Consider the following 18,784-nt stretch of genomic DNA (forward strand, 5'->3'; position numbering starts at 1 on the left):
GTAAACAGTTTCCTAATGAGCTTATGGTCTCAATCCCTCGTTTGAAGTCTTCTTCAAAACGGCATGATGTTCATTTAGTAAATTATGGTCCCATTTAGAGTAAAATGGATGATAAAGCAGGGAATGCTTCAGAATGTGGCTACCATGTGATTGCAGCAGACAACCGAGGAATTCTCAGTCAGATCCTATCAGTATACCCTCCCCAGCTCCACCCTGTCATTCAAATATGGTCACTTCTGGCTCCAAAAAAACAAGCTGGCAACCACCATAATGCCAAAACATAGATGTATTAAAGAACAAATTGACCAAAAGATGGCGCCTTTTTAGTCCAATGAGTATTGCTCGCCTGGTGCACACGCTTTAAATGTTTCTAGCTTCCAGGTTTACTTCCGTGGTTTGTAGCCCACTGAATATGCACAGTAGTGTTTCTCCCCCCTGGCCCCGCCTGTGAGTTCAGCCTATAGACTTAAAATTATAATGATGTAACAGATTTTAAATTGCTTTTCTTGGCTCTAGTAAAGTTTTACAAATATAGAACCTCCATAGATCAACAATTCGTAACAGAAAATCATAACTGACCTTCTTTGATTTGAGTCTTGAGAAAATGTATCCTGTGATTACCATTTTTAGCATTAGTGGCCACTGTTTAGCAAAATCTACATTGGATTTCATATTTTGGCCTTTAAAAACCTGTTTTGCTTTGAGGAGATTTCTTGTAATACAACACTTAATATCACTTTAAATGTACATAAATTCTTTCCTTTTCTAATTATTGTGTTCTGCTATTTTATTTGCTCAATTTCTCAAGTAGCAATTTTTTAAATCATTTATTCATTATCATTTCAATTTCATTTAATTTCACACTTCAGAGGCACATTTTGTAAAAAGACCTCCCCTTACCAGCAACGTGGGTATCTCTATTCCACACTTGATTGTGTACCAAGTCTAGTGACAGCTACACCTCCCCACCTGAATGCCCATGTAATAATATGATATGACTAAAACCACAAGATTCATATCTAAATGTGATTTATATGTTCATTGCATTAAAGCAATGTATTGTATATGTGGTTGGTTGTATTTTACACTCATATCTCCCATTCAAATGTCTGTTTGTACATGATGTTTGGTAAACCCTAATAAAGACCTTGGGCTAAAACGCATCAGTTTAAAATAGTTACAATAGTTGCTGGAGTTTTTCCTTTCATGAGTGCCTCTCTTCTCCGTGCACCTTGACAGGTGAACCTGTGCCAGAACCACAACTCGACTGCAACAACTTCATATCGGAGCAGACAAATCCATGTCACTTGGAATCAAATATGGGACATCTGAGCCAGTCATCAGTTCTTATGATAATTCCTCCTGTGTATCCATGCATGAAATGACCCGTTCGTCCGTGCATTACAGGTTTATACCTGACAGTGACAGTGTGTACTTAGACAAGGGTGCAGTGTCTGTGCATGATAATGTAGTCACGGATGGGATCAATGTCTGAGTCACTTATTATATTCAGTGCTCATAATGTGTGAGGAGGAGAGGTCTCCAGATCATCAGGATTTGGTCTTACGTCACTGGGTAGAAGCTTTTTCCACACAATTACAGATTATTGTTAGCAGCTGTCGCTTGAAAAGTACAAACAATAAGTACATTCATTTATTAAACAATGAATACAATCACTTATGAAATTTGTGTTTTTCTCTTCAGCAGCAGGTTGAGATAGGTTACCTATACGGGAAGGTACTTAAAGGGGCTTGTAAATGGTAAGTTGCAATATTTCAGTAGAATGTTTTAGCTATCGTGTTAATTTTTTATTGTAGTGGAAAAAACTAGAAATCATGATGCAGAAAAGAGCTGTCAAAATATCCATTACCGTTTCATTGGAACTTTCCAAATGTGCACATTAGTATGACACATTTTACGAAAAGAGCCAAATTTTAGCACTCTGATTCTTTACATATGTTATGTATTACCTCTTGTGACAAAATTAAATGTCTTTAGTCTCTGTTTTTTTATGTTGGAATTGAATGGGAGAGAAGGAGCCTGAGAGGTTTGGCATAACTGGTGCATGCATAAAAACTGTCCCAATTAACTTTAAATAGCTAAATGTCAAAAACAAAATAAATCGTATATCACTGTTGGATAATGTTATGCATTTTACTATTGTATAATTTCAATTGTCAGATTTTATTTGGCTCGATGCAGTCCGGAGATGTTTTAACGCTGGTTCAGTCATATAATGCATTTTCTAACTTTGTGCTGTTTTTTATTATTATTACAAGATTTAAACTCAACCACATTTCCAGGAAGTCGGTGGAAGGAAATGACAATTAAAGGGGCTCTGTGTAACAATTTGTAGCAATTTGAATGTATGAATCACTTTTTATTGGCCAATGTGAACGGATTACAACATGACGTGAAAAATGAGACCTCCCCGTCTCTCTCGGTTGCCTAAACAAGCCTCATACAAGACAAAGGTGTTTAAAGCTGCTGTAATTGTTGCTGTAGCTAACTTCCTGTCCATTTGGCAGTTATCAATCCCCTCCCTCCTCTCTATATCACCACACGAAAGCACAGCGGTAACCTCCAGATATAGCAGCAAACAGGAGGAACCTGCTGTCAGCATGTTCATGAGCGGAAAGTACCGCCTCTTTATCGAGTTCTGTGTACTGATTGGATAAAGTGGGCAGGGATACCAAAACATTTATTTTCTCTTTTACTGCATGAGCAGGGGCAGGATAGACATGGGCTAATGACTAGGGGTGGTTCCTCATATGGGCAAAATGGTCAGCCGGCCAGGGCGGCATTTGTGGAGGGGCGGCATGAGCCAAAAAAAAGAAAGAAGAAGAGAGCGGACAGTCGCCCACAGTAACCGGCTCTGTAGCAGCCGCTTCAGTGCTTATCTCGTCATCTCGGTGGATCGACCCCGGTGCCGACCTGTACCGGCTGCCTTAAATTTGTTTGCATTCATTTCATCAGGTCTTTGTATTGCTCATTTACACGGCAAGTCAATGATGTCATGTTGCCGTGTGGGGAGTGGGCGGCTGGGCGCCCTCTGTTTTGTAAAGGTGAGTCTGCTTGCTGCTAAGAAAGTGTCATATACAGAGGCTGTGGAAGAAGGGGGAGGGGGAGGGGGGCGGTTGGATAGGTTCACCTCTGGACCTCAGCTCTCTCTACTGGTGCGGGGGAGCGGTGAAGCAGGGGATTCATCTAATAGTGCACAACTAATGCAATTATTAGGCTAAAGTCAATGACATCACGAATTGCTTCCAAATAAAGCACATTTCAGTCATAATAACAGATAGATAGATAGATAGATAGATAGATAGATAGATAGATAGATAGATAGGTAGATAGATAACTTTATTAATACCTGAGGGGAAATTAGGTTATCATAGCAGGGGGTACATTCAAGTACAAATACAATCAAAATACAAGAGCAAATATAGAAACAATAAAGTACTATATACAATAAAATGCTTCAGTTGCTATAAAATAAAATAAAATAAAATACTGAGGTATCGAAGAGAAAGGGGGGCTGAAGGTGAGGTTCACCCAGGGAGTCATGCAAGCTAGGACCTGGAGTCCCCTACCCTAAACAAACGACCGGCTTCCAGCACAATACAGTTCCACAGAGCCCCTTTAATGTTTGTTTCCATCCACTTCTGTTCCATAGACTTCTAATATTAGGAGTTAGTTCATGGTGATACAGCTGGGGGTTTTAATTCTCTAGTTGGGTGCCATTAAACCTTTGCAGGACATAAGGGGCACAGTGAGAAGACAGAATTTAAAAAATGCCAGTAAACTAACAAACTCAGGTGAAAGAAGAGGAAAACATGATGGAAACATGATCTTTGTGCTTGTTTCATTCATCTCATCTCTCCACACATGATGTTTTCGAATTCAGATTAGATTTTTCGGAAGCTTCAGTTTACGCTGAAGTCACATTCTCCGTGTACGTCATGATTTATTTGCCAAATCTGTTTCTGTTGCATCTTGTCACCTTTTCTTTTTATCAATACACCAACTTTTCCAACTCGGCTCAGTGTAAAATATCTTAATATTTTGAGTTTCCAGTATTTCCACTCAGATTTAACGCCCCATTGAAAATATCTTTTCAAATTCTTTGGGAGGAATACGAAGACTCACGTTGGCTTACGACTTACAAATTGTCTGGCTTGTACTTTTATGCTATAGTGTCTACTTTAAAGATTTCCATATGATCTTTTGCAGTAATGAAAGCATTTTTCTCCCTCTCATCCAGAAGAAGCGCAATTCTATCTATTTTATTTTGTTGCCCTTAAAACATACGAGTGAAATGGCAAGATGAGAAGCGTGGGGAGACTTTTGACAGAGACTCAGAGCAGAGCTAATGGCCCATTAAGCGGAAAAGGCGGCTTTTGATGTGAGTGAAAGAGGAAAAAGAGAAACATGCAAGCGCTGCCGAGAACAGAGGCATAAGACAGAGAGAGAAGAGAAGGTGAAAACAATAGCACAGAGCAATCATTTCCTCAACATCATCGACTTACGGATCAGGCTCGCAGCACAAAGAGTGGCTCGGATCATTGTAGACACTCCACGGATTTAAAATCTTGTTATCTGCTCTATAGTTTTGATGTGCTGATGAGCTATGACTGAGCCTGCGTGCATTTTTCAATCCTGGAGTTGTGTTCTCTCGCCGACAGCATTTAAAACAATGTCTCACATCAGATATGGCTCACGGCATGTGGTAATTATCACGGCTATGTTGACACTCGAGTATGGCAAATGTCATGCTTACGGTTCAGGAAAGCGCGATTTCAAACAAATGATGGAAGTTGCAGGCTCTCTTTATGGTGCAGCAGTATGAGAAATGCTTTGGCATGCAGGCAACCAGTATAAGACGGGGGCACGAGTCGATCACGTACGAATAAATGTGAAAAGTTAGATGATGAGGCTAACGACACTTTAATGCGTCCTATTAGCAGGATCATTTTATGTCACTGATAGTGCCATCTATTCTTGTTGGTTTCCTTCCAGTTGAGTGATCTCCAATCAGTTTTAGTCTCATGAACCGTCGTTTCTCAACAGCACAAAAACGCTTTCAGATGAACTAATCAAACATTTGATGAATAATTGAATTCATCGTTGTGGCTTATCACATTTTAAAATCCATTTCTTTCTTTTTCTTGGTTTGATTCATGCCTCAAAGTCTCAGTTCCTGAATCTACCGGGTTAATTGAAATGGAAAATTGTCAATCGCATCTTGTTCAGTGAGTAATATCTCCATGTCTACACATTCTCAATAAGAAAATTAGTTAAGAATTACAAAGTTTACGTTCATAATATCCAGAGTTTCAGATAGCACTAATTAATTCACCTGTCTTCATTGCACACACACACACACACACACACACACACACACACACACACACACACACACACACACAGCTGCCCCATTTTAAAGCCAAAAAAGATATAAATCACAACTTCTCTCTATTCAGCAATCATTTCACTTTTCACTGCAACTAACACTTTATTCAGTTTTCAATTAATCTCCCATTTTTAAAAATTAATTCACCCATAACTGCATGATCATGGTTTAACCAGATCTGTAACTTTCAGTCAGTAGGAGAACAAATCAATGCAGATGGAATTATAATCTCCATTGTGTTGTGGAGGAATAATAGGTTGATGCAAAGAGAGACAATGTAAAAGTCGAGTTGAAATGAAAAATGCCTTTATAGCCATTTTAGATCACATTGAAGATCACACTGTGCACCTATTTAACAATAAAAATTAGTTGTTTGTATTCTTATATCAAAATCCAGTCACATCTTCGTCCTGTAAAACAAAATGTCACGTGTGCCGTGTCGCGGCAACTGAAAATCAGTCACTTGTCTAGTGTAGATGAGAGCTGGTCAAAACACCAAGTTCGACACAATATTTCTTTTCTAGAAGTTATTTTATTGCTTGCAAGCAAGAGTCACGGGTCAGCAGCGCATAGATGATGACTGAAGTCTCTCTTCAGTTACAAGATTACATGTGAGCTCACTCAAAACAACATTCCCAGCCAGGGCCGGCTCTAGCCCTTTGGCTGCCCTAGGCGAGATTGAGTTAGGCGCCCCCCCAGATACTGGTCTTATGACATTTACATCTATGTAGGTTATCAGTGAAGTTATGTTTGCTAGTAATACGTAGCAAGCTAGCAAAGTAACAGTCGCTAGCTAGCCATAGCTTAGTGACAGCAATGAAACGTCCAATATTAGGTGATGCACAATACTAAATTTATTTCGTTTGACACTTTAATGGCTGAGAAGAGAAGACTTACCTCTATACTTGGCTTTCTTTTTATCTTCTTCCTTTTTCCGTTTTCGACCCTGTGCACCAGAGGGTTTAGACCGCTTCATTTTGGGAATCAGGTGAAGCTTAATCAAGGCAGCAGCTGAGCGCTTGCCTAACGTAACGCAACGCAACTAGAGCACGCACGCGTGAACTGACCCCCCTCCCCACCATTAGGTAATGATCGACAATAATCATCAATTCAATCTAATAATCAGATTGACAAGTAAACGTGTGGCTGAGGGGGCGCCCTAGGATGATCATGTTTAATAAACATGTTTTATTTCGCTTGTCGTTCTAATTCCATGATTAATGGGTAAGGGCGACAAAAAGTAAGGGCAACACTAGAGGGCGCCCCCAACACAATCGCCTAGTTCGCCTAAAGCAATCACCGGCCCTGTTCCCAGCATCTACACATCACCTCAGGATAAACATAAAATTTCCTATACACCTTAACCATTGTTGTGTGTCATATATCAACCTATTCTCAGAACACATATACACAGAAGAGGCTTCACAAACCCCCTTCAGGATGAATTACTTAACTGAGTTCCTGTTATGTTAGTTTTCACCATATACTCTTTACATGAATACATCCATTCATACTATGCAACCAGATGATTATTCTAGGACAGAGCTCATGTCTGAAGCCAACAGACACAAGATTTCACTTTACATAAATAATAATGTTGTATCTATATTGTTAAGTTTCATATGTAAGAACAACATATCAAAATAATAAGCCGACGTAAACTTGAACTAATTTCCACCAATAATATCATGCCATCCATCCGCTAATCAATCTTAAACTTCAAGTAATGAGCAGGTGGCACGGAGCTAAGATTTCATGTGTCACTGATTACTGTTCAAAAACACAAATGTATAACTTTCTTCACTGATTTGTTTGAAATTGAATTATATTTTATGAAGACAATGTTTTCTGGTTTTCCCTCTAATGTCCTCCTGAACCCTCAGTGATGAACGAATGACTTTACTTGTTGCTAAAGTAACAGCAGTTAACTGTACCAGGCTCCAAGTGAAGCTGGCCAGTTTTGGAACCAAACACAAACTCCGAGACCAGCCTCTTTGATGATAGGGAGTCCAGTTCTGAGGTGGTTTATTCCAGGTTGCCAGGAGCCAAACACAGCAATAAATCCACCTTAGCATCAAATTGACAGCCGTCAGTTTCGGATGCTGAATCACTTAAATGATTACTTGATTATTAACATTTTTTATTGCTAAATTTTCTTTGGATCCCTGTATCACACCTTTTTACATGATATTGCTCTAATGGTATTCGTCATGCTGACTTTGGTAACTAAAATCCATTGGCTGACCTGAAAACCAAAAATGATTCCATTTAATATACCCAACTATCCTGCTCATGGTCAAAGGGAACGATCCCTTGATTCTATTTCGTGCCGGGACTGGACTGTAGATTAACTTGTGTATAAACTGGTTTCATAGTAATTTGAGCAACAGCTCTTTCCTTTGCTCTTGTCATTCATATGCATTTCCTGTCATTCGGTGTCTGAATGTGACCTTTGATGAGATCTTGACCAAGCACAGCTGACATTTACCTGCTTCCCTTTTACCACATCTCTGGATTTGGGAGTAAATCACCTGTTAGTTTTTTTCAAGCTCTTTTGAAAAACATCCTGATATACTGTATGGAGTATTGAACCCAACCAACCAATCATGACTCATAATGCTTTAACAATACATCCATACAGGATACATAGATATAAAAGGCCGGGGCTGATACAGTATTGAAGCCGACATCAAGCATTAACTGAACTCAACTTGTCAGAGGATCCCTGCTTTACTAAAGCCTGCATAGAAAGCACATTTCAGAGAGGCAAAGGTAATCACGTGGAAGGGAATCACATGTGGGATGAAATGGGGGGGGGACTGATGTGAAGCGAGGAAGATATTTTGGGCAGAGAAAAGAGGAGAAGAGCAAAGGGGTGCATCACGGAGAGAAAAGGGAGAGATGATGGATTGAACATGAGAAGATAATGAGGAATGAAATACTGTTCAACAAAATGTCATCTCTCAGACAGTGGTCTGGGGAGCATTGCTGCCATTTCACTGAGATTGTTACTATAGATGAATTTCACCTACAAAGACATCAATTCCTCGGGTACAGCATTTCCTGGATTTTGCAGCGATAGAGGCAGGCTTTGAAAACCTGGCTTTGAAAGCGGACATAGTGTCAGCCCCAATGAGGCAGCTTTGGCATCGAGATGAAGGTTGAATAGCACGTATATCTTTAGATGGAGACTGCTTGCTATGAACATTTCTTATTAGTGCGGATATTCAGATCTCAAAGGCAACAAATCTCATTGGATTTCGCTGACTTGCGTCACACACGCCTGTAGGAAAACTGATCAACCTAAACACACAGATAATTTGCTTTAGCTCAGGTGTTTTGATGTGGGAAAGGTTATCTTTGACTCTGGTTACCAGGATATAGCAGCTACATTTTGCTGCAGGATCTTATTTCTGAGCTCTGAAGAGAAGGATTCTGCAGCAGCAATGCTATATCTAAAGTGCTTGTTTTCTTTTGCTGGTTTTTTAAAGGCCAGTGTATATTTGAGGTCTAAGAGAAGGCCAACAAATTGTCAATTAAAGGTGGTAAAAGGAGTTATAAGTGTTTTTTTTCCTGTGTTTGACTTTGAAAATCGAACAAACTTTGTTCAAACAAGACAAAGTCAGTGAAAGGTCCGGGACGGCACACGGACCTCCACATTTTAAAAGCTTAGATGTTCCATTTGAAAAGTACAAAGCAGAGGTCAAATAACTGGTTTGTCCTTTCTGCTTGTAAGGAGGATGAAATTACAAGCAAAAATTACAGGTTGACTTCAGAATGAAACAGGGTCCTTCAGAAACGCAGTGGGGGTAACACCTCCCGAGCACCAACATATCACATCCCTGTAATATCATTTTATATGCTTTTCCTTAAACGCTTTGACCTTCCATTAACACAAAATTCAAGTTGTCAAGGCAGTGCACATGTAATCTTTGAAATATGAAGGATGGCAAAATGCTAAGTCGCCTCACATATCAGCAGGGTGGAATTATTTTTACACTCTTTGAATTTGCAACAAAACATCATGCAGGGCTAAATCAAATATGTAGTTACTGCTTTATGCCTTTGAAGGGCAACCCTAACCCGACAAAGAAGTCAGACAGGGCCGAAGTTAACTAAAACAAAACTTTTTTGAAAGAGAAAACAAAGGCAGAGAATATTTATTTAACCCAAACTGCCAGTTGTAAACATTCATCAGTGGGGTGATAAAAAGCTGTCATGTAATGATAATGTTAAATTAGTCCTAATTATTAAAACCTTCTGTTAATGCAACCTAATTAATTAGGTGTAACACAGTAACTGAAACTGTTAATTGCCTCGTGCTGTGACTGCAGTGTGAATGTGTAATATACCAGGCAGTAATAGTGACCTGTCCAAGAGATAGAAATGAATGAATGAACAAATGGATGGGTAAAGTGAGTGGGAAAATATGGATGGATGGATTTACAACAATAATATGGTATGGAAAATGGATCAAAGGATAGATGGGTGAATAGTTGGTTAGAGTCATGTATGGAAAGGAAGAAAAGGATTGATGTATGAATGGAGTGCATACAGAAATTGATGGATTCCAAGCAAGATGGATAGATGGTTGAATTGATGGATGCATGGGAAGGTATAGAAAATGGATGGATGGATGGTTGGATGGGTAGTTGAATGGCTGGATTGATCACTAGGTATGGTACCAGAAATGGAAGGATTATAGGAGAAATGAATAGATAATGTAGCAGTATGAAGTTGTGTGGTGGATTTCAGCTGTGTGGCTCTTCCCAGCCAATGGCTGTGAGAGAGCACCTTATAAAGGGCAGGCAGAAGGCACCTGGTTGTCCTCTTGCCTGACGGATCCTGGGTCACGTCACTTCCTGATGCCCTCCACTTTCGCTTTCATTTGGTGGCAGGTAGGCTGGCGGCGTCGATTGCAGTCTGTTATCATGTTGTCCATCCAGTTGTTCATTCTGGTTATTTTATTTCAGAGGCTCGCTTGGGTGTTGCTGCTGGCTGCACGCTGCTCACCGCTAGCTGCATGCTGCTTGCTGTCGGCTGCTGGTCGCCCTCAGGTAGCCAAGCACTTCACTTCACTCCGCGCCATGCTGATCGGGATTGCCTGACCGGTATGTAGCACAGTGACCTTAGCTTCCTCCTCCAGCCATCAGTAAGTTGCTAATATCTGTTGTTTTATTGTAGGGTAAGGATACCTGTGTAGCAGCACCCGCTAACCCGTCTGCAGGAAATCACTGCTGCTTTGCCTCACCGCTTCGCTGCGTTGCCTCGCAACTCTGCTGCTTTGTTTCGTTGCTATTGCTTGCTCTCATTGCTTGGATTCACAGTGCTTCGCCTTCAGACTTTTATCTGCACACGCTGACGCGGTGCTCTGACGCTGTCTGCCTGGCTCCCGGCTGCTCACTACAGCTGGCTAAGCTGCAGTAATAGCTTACTGCTCCTTGTTCGGGTCTTATTTTAGCATTGCCGTGGCCAAATTGTTGCTCGGCAACGCCGTATTGTGTATTGTTGTACCTGTCACTTCTTAATCTGTGTGTGTGTGTGTGTGTGTGTGTGTACAGTGGGAAAGTTTCTTATTTTATTTTCTTCATGATTAGTTGCTCTTTATGGAATATTCTTTTTTTTTCTTTTGTAACAATGTCATTGATTATGTAGATTTTGTTAATTCCATTTGATTTGTTATTGTGTTAATTATTAGACTTTGTATAGTTAATTTCTTGATTTCTTCTGTGTGTTTTGTGATTAGTTGCATCAAATTTCTTTTGCTTCTCACTTGCTGTCCCCCCATTCAGGTGCTGAGTCTAGGGTGGCGGATTGGTGTCCCGGTGGCGTGTGTCCCTCTTTGTGTTAGCACTTTTTGGGTTGATTTTGTTTCACTTTCATTTACTTCACGTGTGGTGTTCCTGGGATCCCCCTTTGTTTTGGACCCATCTGCCCAGTAAGTCTCAGCCCTGATTGGCTCCCCTTTTTGCCCCAGTGAGTGACTTCTTAACATTGGAGTTTTAAAGGTTTTGAATTATAATTAATAAATAACATTTGTTTTGTAACCAGAAATGCTGTCTCTGTCTCAATTGTAAAACGGACCTGAGTGCCTTCTTTGTTTTAAAAATAGTCCTTTAAAAAAAGGTCCCTGGGTGAAACCCCCAGGGTGGCGTTGTTTGGTGTGAAATTCATTCTTAATCAAGTGCTGCCCAAAGTACAACCCTCGTTCCGCCACAATCAGTTGATGGATGGACGGATGGATGGATGGATGGATGGATGGAGGTATAACAATGAATGTAAAATGATGAATGGATGATTGGATGGATGGATAATGGAGGATAGTTGAATGGATAGAGCGCTCAACGAAGCAGGTACTGGAAATGGGTGGACTGATTGAGGAATGGATAGATACGTTTATGGATGGATGGATGGATGGATGGATGGATGGATGGATGGATGACGGATAGAGGTATAAACCCCGATGTAGGGGGCTGGGGTAGAACATGAATATACAATATGTATGAATTGATAGGTTGTTGGTTGAATGAATGAATCGATGAAAATGGTGGTGAGTAGTAACATGGATGTAAAATGAACTAATCAGTAGGCAGATGGATGGATGGGGCTGGTGGACACTTATTGGCCAAGTGGACAGATGTATGGATGGATGGACTGATAGGTTGGTGGTTGAATGAATGGTTGGAAGGATGTGGGATGGATGGATGGATTGTGGGTAAAATGAACCGATTAATGGGCAGATTAATGGATGGTTTAATGGATGGATGAAGCAGGTACAGAAAATAGATGGATTAATGGATGTTTGCATGGATGGTTGTTTGAATAGAAGGCCCCTAAATTGTGCTTGTTGTATCGCACTAATTCCCAAAATACTGTATAAGGCAAATACCAAAGATGGATTTGATAGTGGATCTTTATTGAAAGTAAGAGGACAGGTTTTGTGACACTTGATATGTGATAATGTATGCATATCTTTCACTTATCAATCATTCCATGTAAATTAACATTCTTCAGACATCTTAATAGAAATGAATCACTGATCAATTTGTTCCCCAGATCCACACTTCAACCTAACACAAGATGCAAATGATCACGCGAACAGTTCATTATTTTTAATCCTTCATCTTATTTTAGGGGAAATCGTGTTTGCTGAACAATGAAATACTTATTAGCACCTCAGACAAAGGACGCAGTGATTGACAGGATTATATTTAAACAAAGCCAGCAGTTAATCACTTCTCTCTGCATGAGGGCACACAGCCTGGTATTTGTTCTCTATCGCTAATTAAACAGAATTACATTCCATAACACATTGTAAAAGCCAGGGCGTGTTTCAGACCTCATAACAAACTAGTGCAGAACATTTTCAAGGAAATGAGGGGTTCACAGAGGTAACAGACAGTACTATTCTGTGAAAGAGACTCATCCAGATGGGGTTATGAGACATTAACATGACTCAGTATACAACTTTTTTTTTTTTTTTTTTTTGTTCTATTATTATTATGAAGCTTCGCAGAAATAGACTGGTCGCTGCCGGTGAAGGACCTTCCCTTATTTCAGTGCCATTTACAATGTCATAGATGAGTTTACCTTTATATTATTTTTTTTCCTGAACAATTTCATTTCTTCTACCAACATAATAGACACTCATTTAAACAAGAGTGACCTCCTCATACTAAGTAATATCAGATTTGAAGCACTTGGAAGCACTTATGCTTACCTTCAGCCATCAGTTTGGTAACTAACATTCACTTATTTATCATATTTACCACAAAACGTCTTTAGATTTGGAAACTTGGAAACTATTACTGCTTCACCTCTCTTCAATAACAGTAACAGTGTGTTGCATTTCTTTGTGGTGCACGTGCTAGACATGAAGTTTAACAGGAACATGTCACACCTGTAAGTACAGTGACACAATAAGGCATTATTTGTGTATAAATGACTTTCTAAATGCTGGTAAATGCATCTGTGTGCATACCACTGTGCAAGCCTATTTTATTTTTAATAAATGTGAATTTTCTTTTAATTCTTAATTAATTTTGACTTTACTGACAAAACTCCTGTGGTTCACTAAAACTGGAATAGTGGAGTCTTTGTCACAGTTATTAGATTGAAAAAAACAGGAGTGTTGGGTTGTTAAAACAAGCAATGTCAGCCAAAATGGTGATACAGGCAGTGAAAAGAGTACAACGGATTTACCAATATTCTTTAGGAAGTGGAGCACAAAAGCTCGATATGATGGAATATTTATAGTTTTGGGTTTAATCTTTGTATTTTTGACCATGAAAAATACATGAAAATATTTTTGACCTCTGATACTACCTCCGGAGGCGGATCAGAGCCTTAGCGAAACTGTCCCCCATTTCCGCATCTGTTATTTTCACACAGACGTTGAGGCGGAGTATCGGTGGAGTATTAGCCCCATCCCGCCTTGGATGGGGCCAATGTTTCTATGCTCACAATCTTAGTTTTGCATGTTAGCATTTGCTATTTAGCAATAAACACACAGTGCAGTGGAGGGTGATAGGAGGGTCATTAGTTTTGCAGTTAATTGGTCATGAATCACAGTATTAGACAAGCTGAAATGCTCTCTAGATGATGACACTTAGGGGATCACTGAAGTTATAATCCAGCTAAGCAGGATGTGATTGTCCTAAAATGTAACCCATCCAACATGAGTTGTTGAGACCACAAAAGTCAACGTCACCGTGACGCTTGAGGAAAAAACAGGCAATCATCGAAGTCAGTCCTCTTAGAAAGCATGAACGTCTGGCATCTGTTCAGTGTGTGAGATATTAACCATCCAAGTGGTTGACCGACCGCCTGAGCAACAGAACGACATCACTAGCATTGCTAAAAAGTGTTACAGATTTCCAGTATTGAAATATAGGTTTGACTTGGAGAGGTAATGCCCATCTTTAGTTTATCCAGCAGAGTTTAACCCCCTGTCATTTGCATTTTTTCCCTAAGTCATACTGGATTTAAGGGAGCTGGTCTTACTCCAGGTACCTGTTATTTCTGTTATGTTTCTTTTTGGTATTTTAATCTGTTGACAGCAGCGAGAGCAATATTAATAATAAAGAGCAGAATTATATATCTGTATTTTGTGTAGGAGTCTACTGAATGAATAGACATTTTCCTCCCTTCTGGTTATCTGTTCTGAGTGCCACACATAAAGCTGCATTTGTACAGCGAACAGTGGAGGACATAACGGGTGACAGACAGGTGCATGATAGAACTCCTTCATCAACGTGACACCCGAATCAAGCAGCCCATCAGGTGACAAGGAGTGATAGAAGACCTCCACCTGAGATCAAATCGATTGATATTCAGTGTTGCCATGTATGGAGTCAACACGCTCATCACTCACAGTGATATCATCACGCATTCGTTCCCAGATACACTGGGAATGAGCCATTTACCAAAGAGAAACATCATTATGCTATGAATACAACAGTTTGAAGGAAGATGTAAGGTAAGATATACTGTAGGTTCAACAGGTTCGGATCATTGTTGCTGTGCGAGAATCAGTCTCTTGGTGATTTTAATGCGGTGGCAACTGACGTGCCGTCTTTACTTTTCTGGGTTAATCAGCGGGGAGGTTGCTTTCAGTCACTTTGTCTCCACTGAGCAAAAACAAGGATTCATGATGTGCTCAGTTGAAACTTTCCATCTGTGAATATCCTGCACCATTCTGCTTGAAAAAAAATCTCCACCTGCTTCTCCCCCTGTTGCTGTTACTGCTGAGGTACTGTAGTACTGCTGCCTGTACAGCCGGTCAGCTGGGCTCTAAATAAACAGACTTAATAGTCAACGGAAATGCTTTACATCAGAAATCCTCAGAGGCTCCCGGTTCTCTAAATAGATACGCATTAGACACCAGATTTGACACCATAATATGATAAGACTTTGCCCTGTGGGCCCATACGGGAAATTGTATTTCATGATGATTCAGTTTCTAATTGTAAAACAGCCTACACTATATGTGAAAAGACAATTATAGAAGGGTTAGATAGTGATGAAACGGATGATTGGAATTCCTACGCACTCTCTAATGCCCCTTTCACAAGAGACTTTCATATGACATTCTTCATCTAACTTTGTCCCTCTGTGGTGCTCTTTTATAAGACTTGACAGATAGAACTTAACTGTTCAGAAAAGTCGTTTAAAGGCCAATACAGATGTGTAGGACAAGCCAGGTCTGACCCGTGTTCAACCCAGGTCTTAGACAAAGTAGAGGCTTTCACCCATTGATGACCCAATGGAAAGCCGCCTGAACTACAAAAAAATAATGAAAAACAGACTGAATCCAAAAGAGATTCTAGGACTGTTCCATCTGATCCAGAACGGACTAGAGGTAATTAGACCCTGAACACGAGCAGCAGCACCACCAATTAACGAGCAGCGAGGATCAAAAGGAGGAGTAGCACATGTCTTTAGAATGAATCGAATGCTTTTCACGGTCCACACTGTCCATCTTGGCTCAAAAAAAACACATTTTCCTCCTGCAGTGATTGATGGTGCGCGCGATCAAAGCTGATAGCGAGTCTCCTTGGATCCACTCCGGTATTAGACATATTGACACACAGACCAAAGACCTGCAGCAGTAGAACAGTACCTTACGAAAACCCAATTAGACTGGAGTCAGAATCTGGCTCTTCTCACTTGGTTTAGTAAGAACTGACGGGGCCCAAGAGGAATTCTATCATACTCTTTGGTCTTCAGTGCAGTCTGACAAGCTTAATACGGCATCAGAAATAACATAATGTGCATTTAAAACATCTATGAATAGACAAGATAAATAGTATTGCATTTCATAGGCTCTGTCCTTATCACTCCCCTTATAATATATTCCACCCTTCGGGTACATATGTTGAGGGGTGGAGGTCGGGCTTACAGTATGAAGTGCCATATAGACAGCAGCAGGTTATTCGGGTGAGCAGTGTGGTAACTCCCATGAGGTTTTGATGGCATGCCAGTGGCCAAGACTCAGTGACATCACTTGAGGACATTTATCAGACTTCACACAGCTTCCTCTGGAGACACAAAAAGGCATTACACAACTTGTTTTTTACATATGCTGTTTTACTCCCCAACTCTTGTAAACAGACTTTGATGTGTAAATGCATCGGTCTTCCTTCTTTGAGCTGTTAAAAAAAGGCAAATGAAACAAATACACTGACAAGGCTAGCGTGAAAGAAGTTAATGATAAGTGGGGCAGGACTTTGGGCTCAGTGAAGGAATCAATTTACAGGAGTCACTGTTTGAGGTAACGCTTCACTTTAAAGGAACAGTTTACCCCATGAGGAAAATTCATTCATTATCTACCCTAGTGCTAACAGAAAGTCTGGTAAAGTTTTGTAGTCCACAAAGCATCAACAAGAACTGGCAATTTCTGCATACCTCAGTGTTCACCTGCTACCTGGGAGCTTGTGTCGCACACAATAGAGAGAGCTGTCCAGACGTTACAGCATCAAGTGCCTCTGTCAGATCTAACATCACATTTTTGGCCTTTGATCTATTATCTTATTGTTGTGGCTTCTTTCCAGAGCAATGATACATAAAAAGATGGTTTGAGTGTGTTGTCTTCCTGGATGCATCAACAGGGAGAAGCGTGTGAGATGATGTGTTTTTGCTTCATCATAAGACTTTCCTCAGACTACAACTACGTAACCCAAAAAGTTGTGTCTGTGGCTGATTGCTCTCTGTCTGGATCTCAACACCTCTGTTGAATCCCTTTGTGCAGTCTGGGTGTGTAGGGAAGGGCTGAAGATCTTCGCGAACCCGACCGAACCCATCGGGTCCTGTCGGGTTCGGTCTTAATTTCTATTATTTTACACGGGCTCGGGCTCGGGCTTGCGCTCTGGCTTGCGCGGTAAATGAGCGGTCAGGTGATGCGTTTCGATTAGCGCGAGAAAGATGCGAAAATGGATGCTGAGGAGGTGAAACGGAGACTGGCCTCTGGCGATTACGTTTTGGTTGCACCGGCAAAGAGAACAAAGTCTGAGGTGTGGAAAAGTTTTGACCATGTGCATAATGAGAATAATGAGCCAGTGGGTTATGTGAAATGCAACATACGTGACATTCTGTTAAAGTACGACAGCAAAACGACAGGGAATTCGTCGCTGATAAGGCATGTTGATCTAAGCTGTTCAAGACCTTCCAGTGCCCAGGATCAACCTACAATCACATCGTTTGTTACAGCATCAAAACCCATCCCTACAAAGGTGAAACAAATGGAGACGGAGAAGTGTGCCAGCTTTTGCTGTAAAGACATTAGGCCTTTTAATATCGTAAATGGCGAGGGGTTTGAAGAGCTGGCGCAAGAACTAATTAATGTCGGGGCTGCGTATGGGAGGGTTCCTGTAAACTCTGTTATTCCCCGCCATGTGACAATTGCGAAGAGGTGCACTGACATAGCAGAAGAAAAGAGGGAAGCTTTAGTACAGAAACTTAAGACTTTGTTGAAGGATGGCACAGTCGCAATGACCACAGACATGTGGACAGAGGATTATCGGAAAATGAGTTATTTGACAATCACATGCCATTTCATAAGTGAGGATATGGAACTGGTGAATAAAACCCTGACAACTACAATGTTCCCTTTGGAAGAGGCAAAGACGGGAGAAAATATCAGACAGGAGATACTGAATCTACTGGTGACAAAGTTTGGCCTTGACGCTTCCTCTCTCAGCAAAATTGTATGGGTGAATGATGAGGGGGCAAACATTAAATTAGCTCTGCGGCCATACCAGAGATTGGACTGCATTGACCATGTCATTAATACGGTACTGCGCCATGGACTCGACATTGCCGAGTTATCCAAAGCCGACGGTGCTCCGGACATAGGCGATTCCATTTCTGCTGCTAAATCATTAGTGAGGTACGTTAAACAGTCGGGGTTGGCTGCGCAACTGTCAACAACATTGCGGCAAATGGGAGACACTCGGTTCAGTACGGTGTACCTCACACTGACTTCTATACAGGCCATTTATCATGAGCTCCATGAAAAGCTGGATGCACGAGGGGAGAGCGCGTGCATTGAAAAAATAGCACCGAACACACTGGCTTTTTGATAGACTTTCTGAAGCCGTTCTATGAAGCACAGCGGGAACTTGAGGGAGACGAGTATCCAACACTTAATCGTGTGTGTCTCTGGTGTGAGAAACAGAAACGCCACTGTCAGCCCAATGCCCTGGACTCCCCTCAGCAAGCTGTCGTGCGTAAACGGTACGAAGACTGGCTCGCGTGTAAAGTGATAATACAGGACCTCCACAAGATCACAACATTCCTCTGGCCAAAATTTAACCAGCTGAGAATGTTGTCACACTCGGACAGGAATGCCGTACATGCTCATGCCCGCACTCTTCT

The sequence above is a fragment of the Pagrus major genome, chromosome 3 (genome assembly GCF_040436345.1).
Source record: "Pagrus major chromosome 3, Pma_NU_1.0".
Lineage (NCBI taxonomy): Eukaryota > Metazoa > Chordata > Actinopteri > Spariformes > Sparidae > Pagrus > Pagrus major.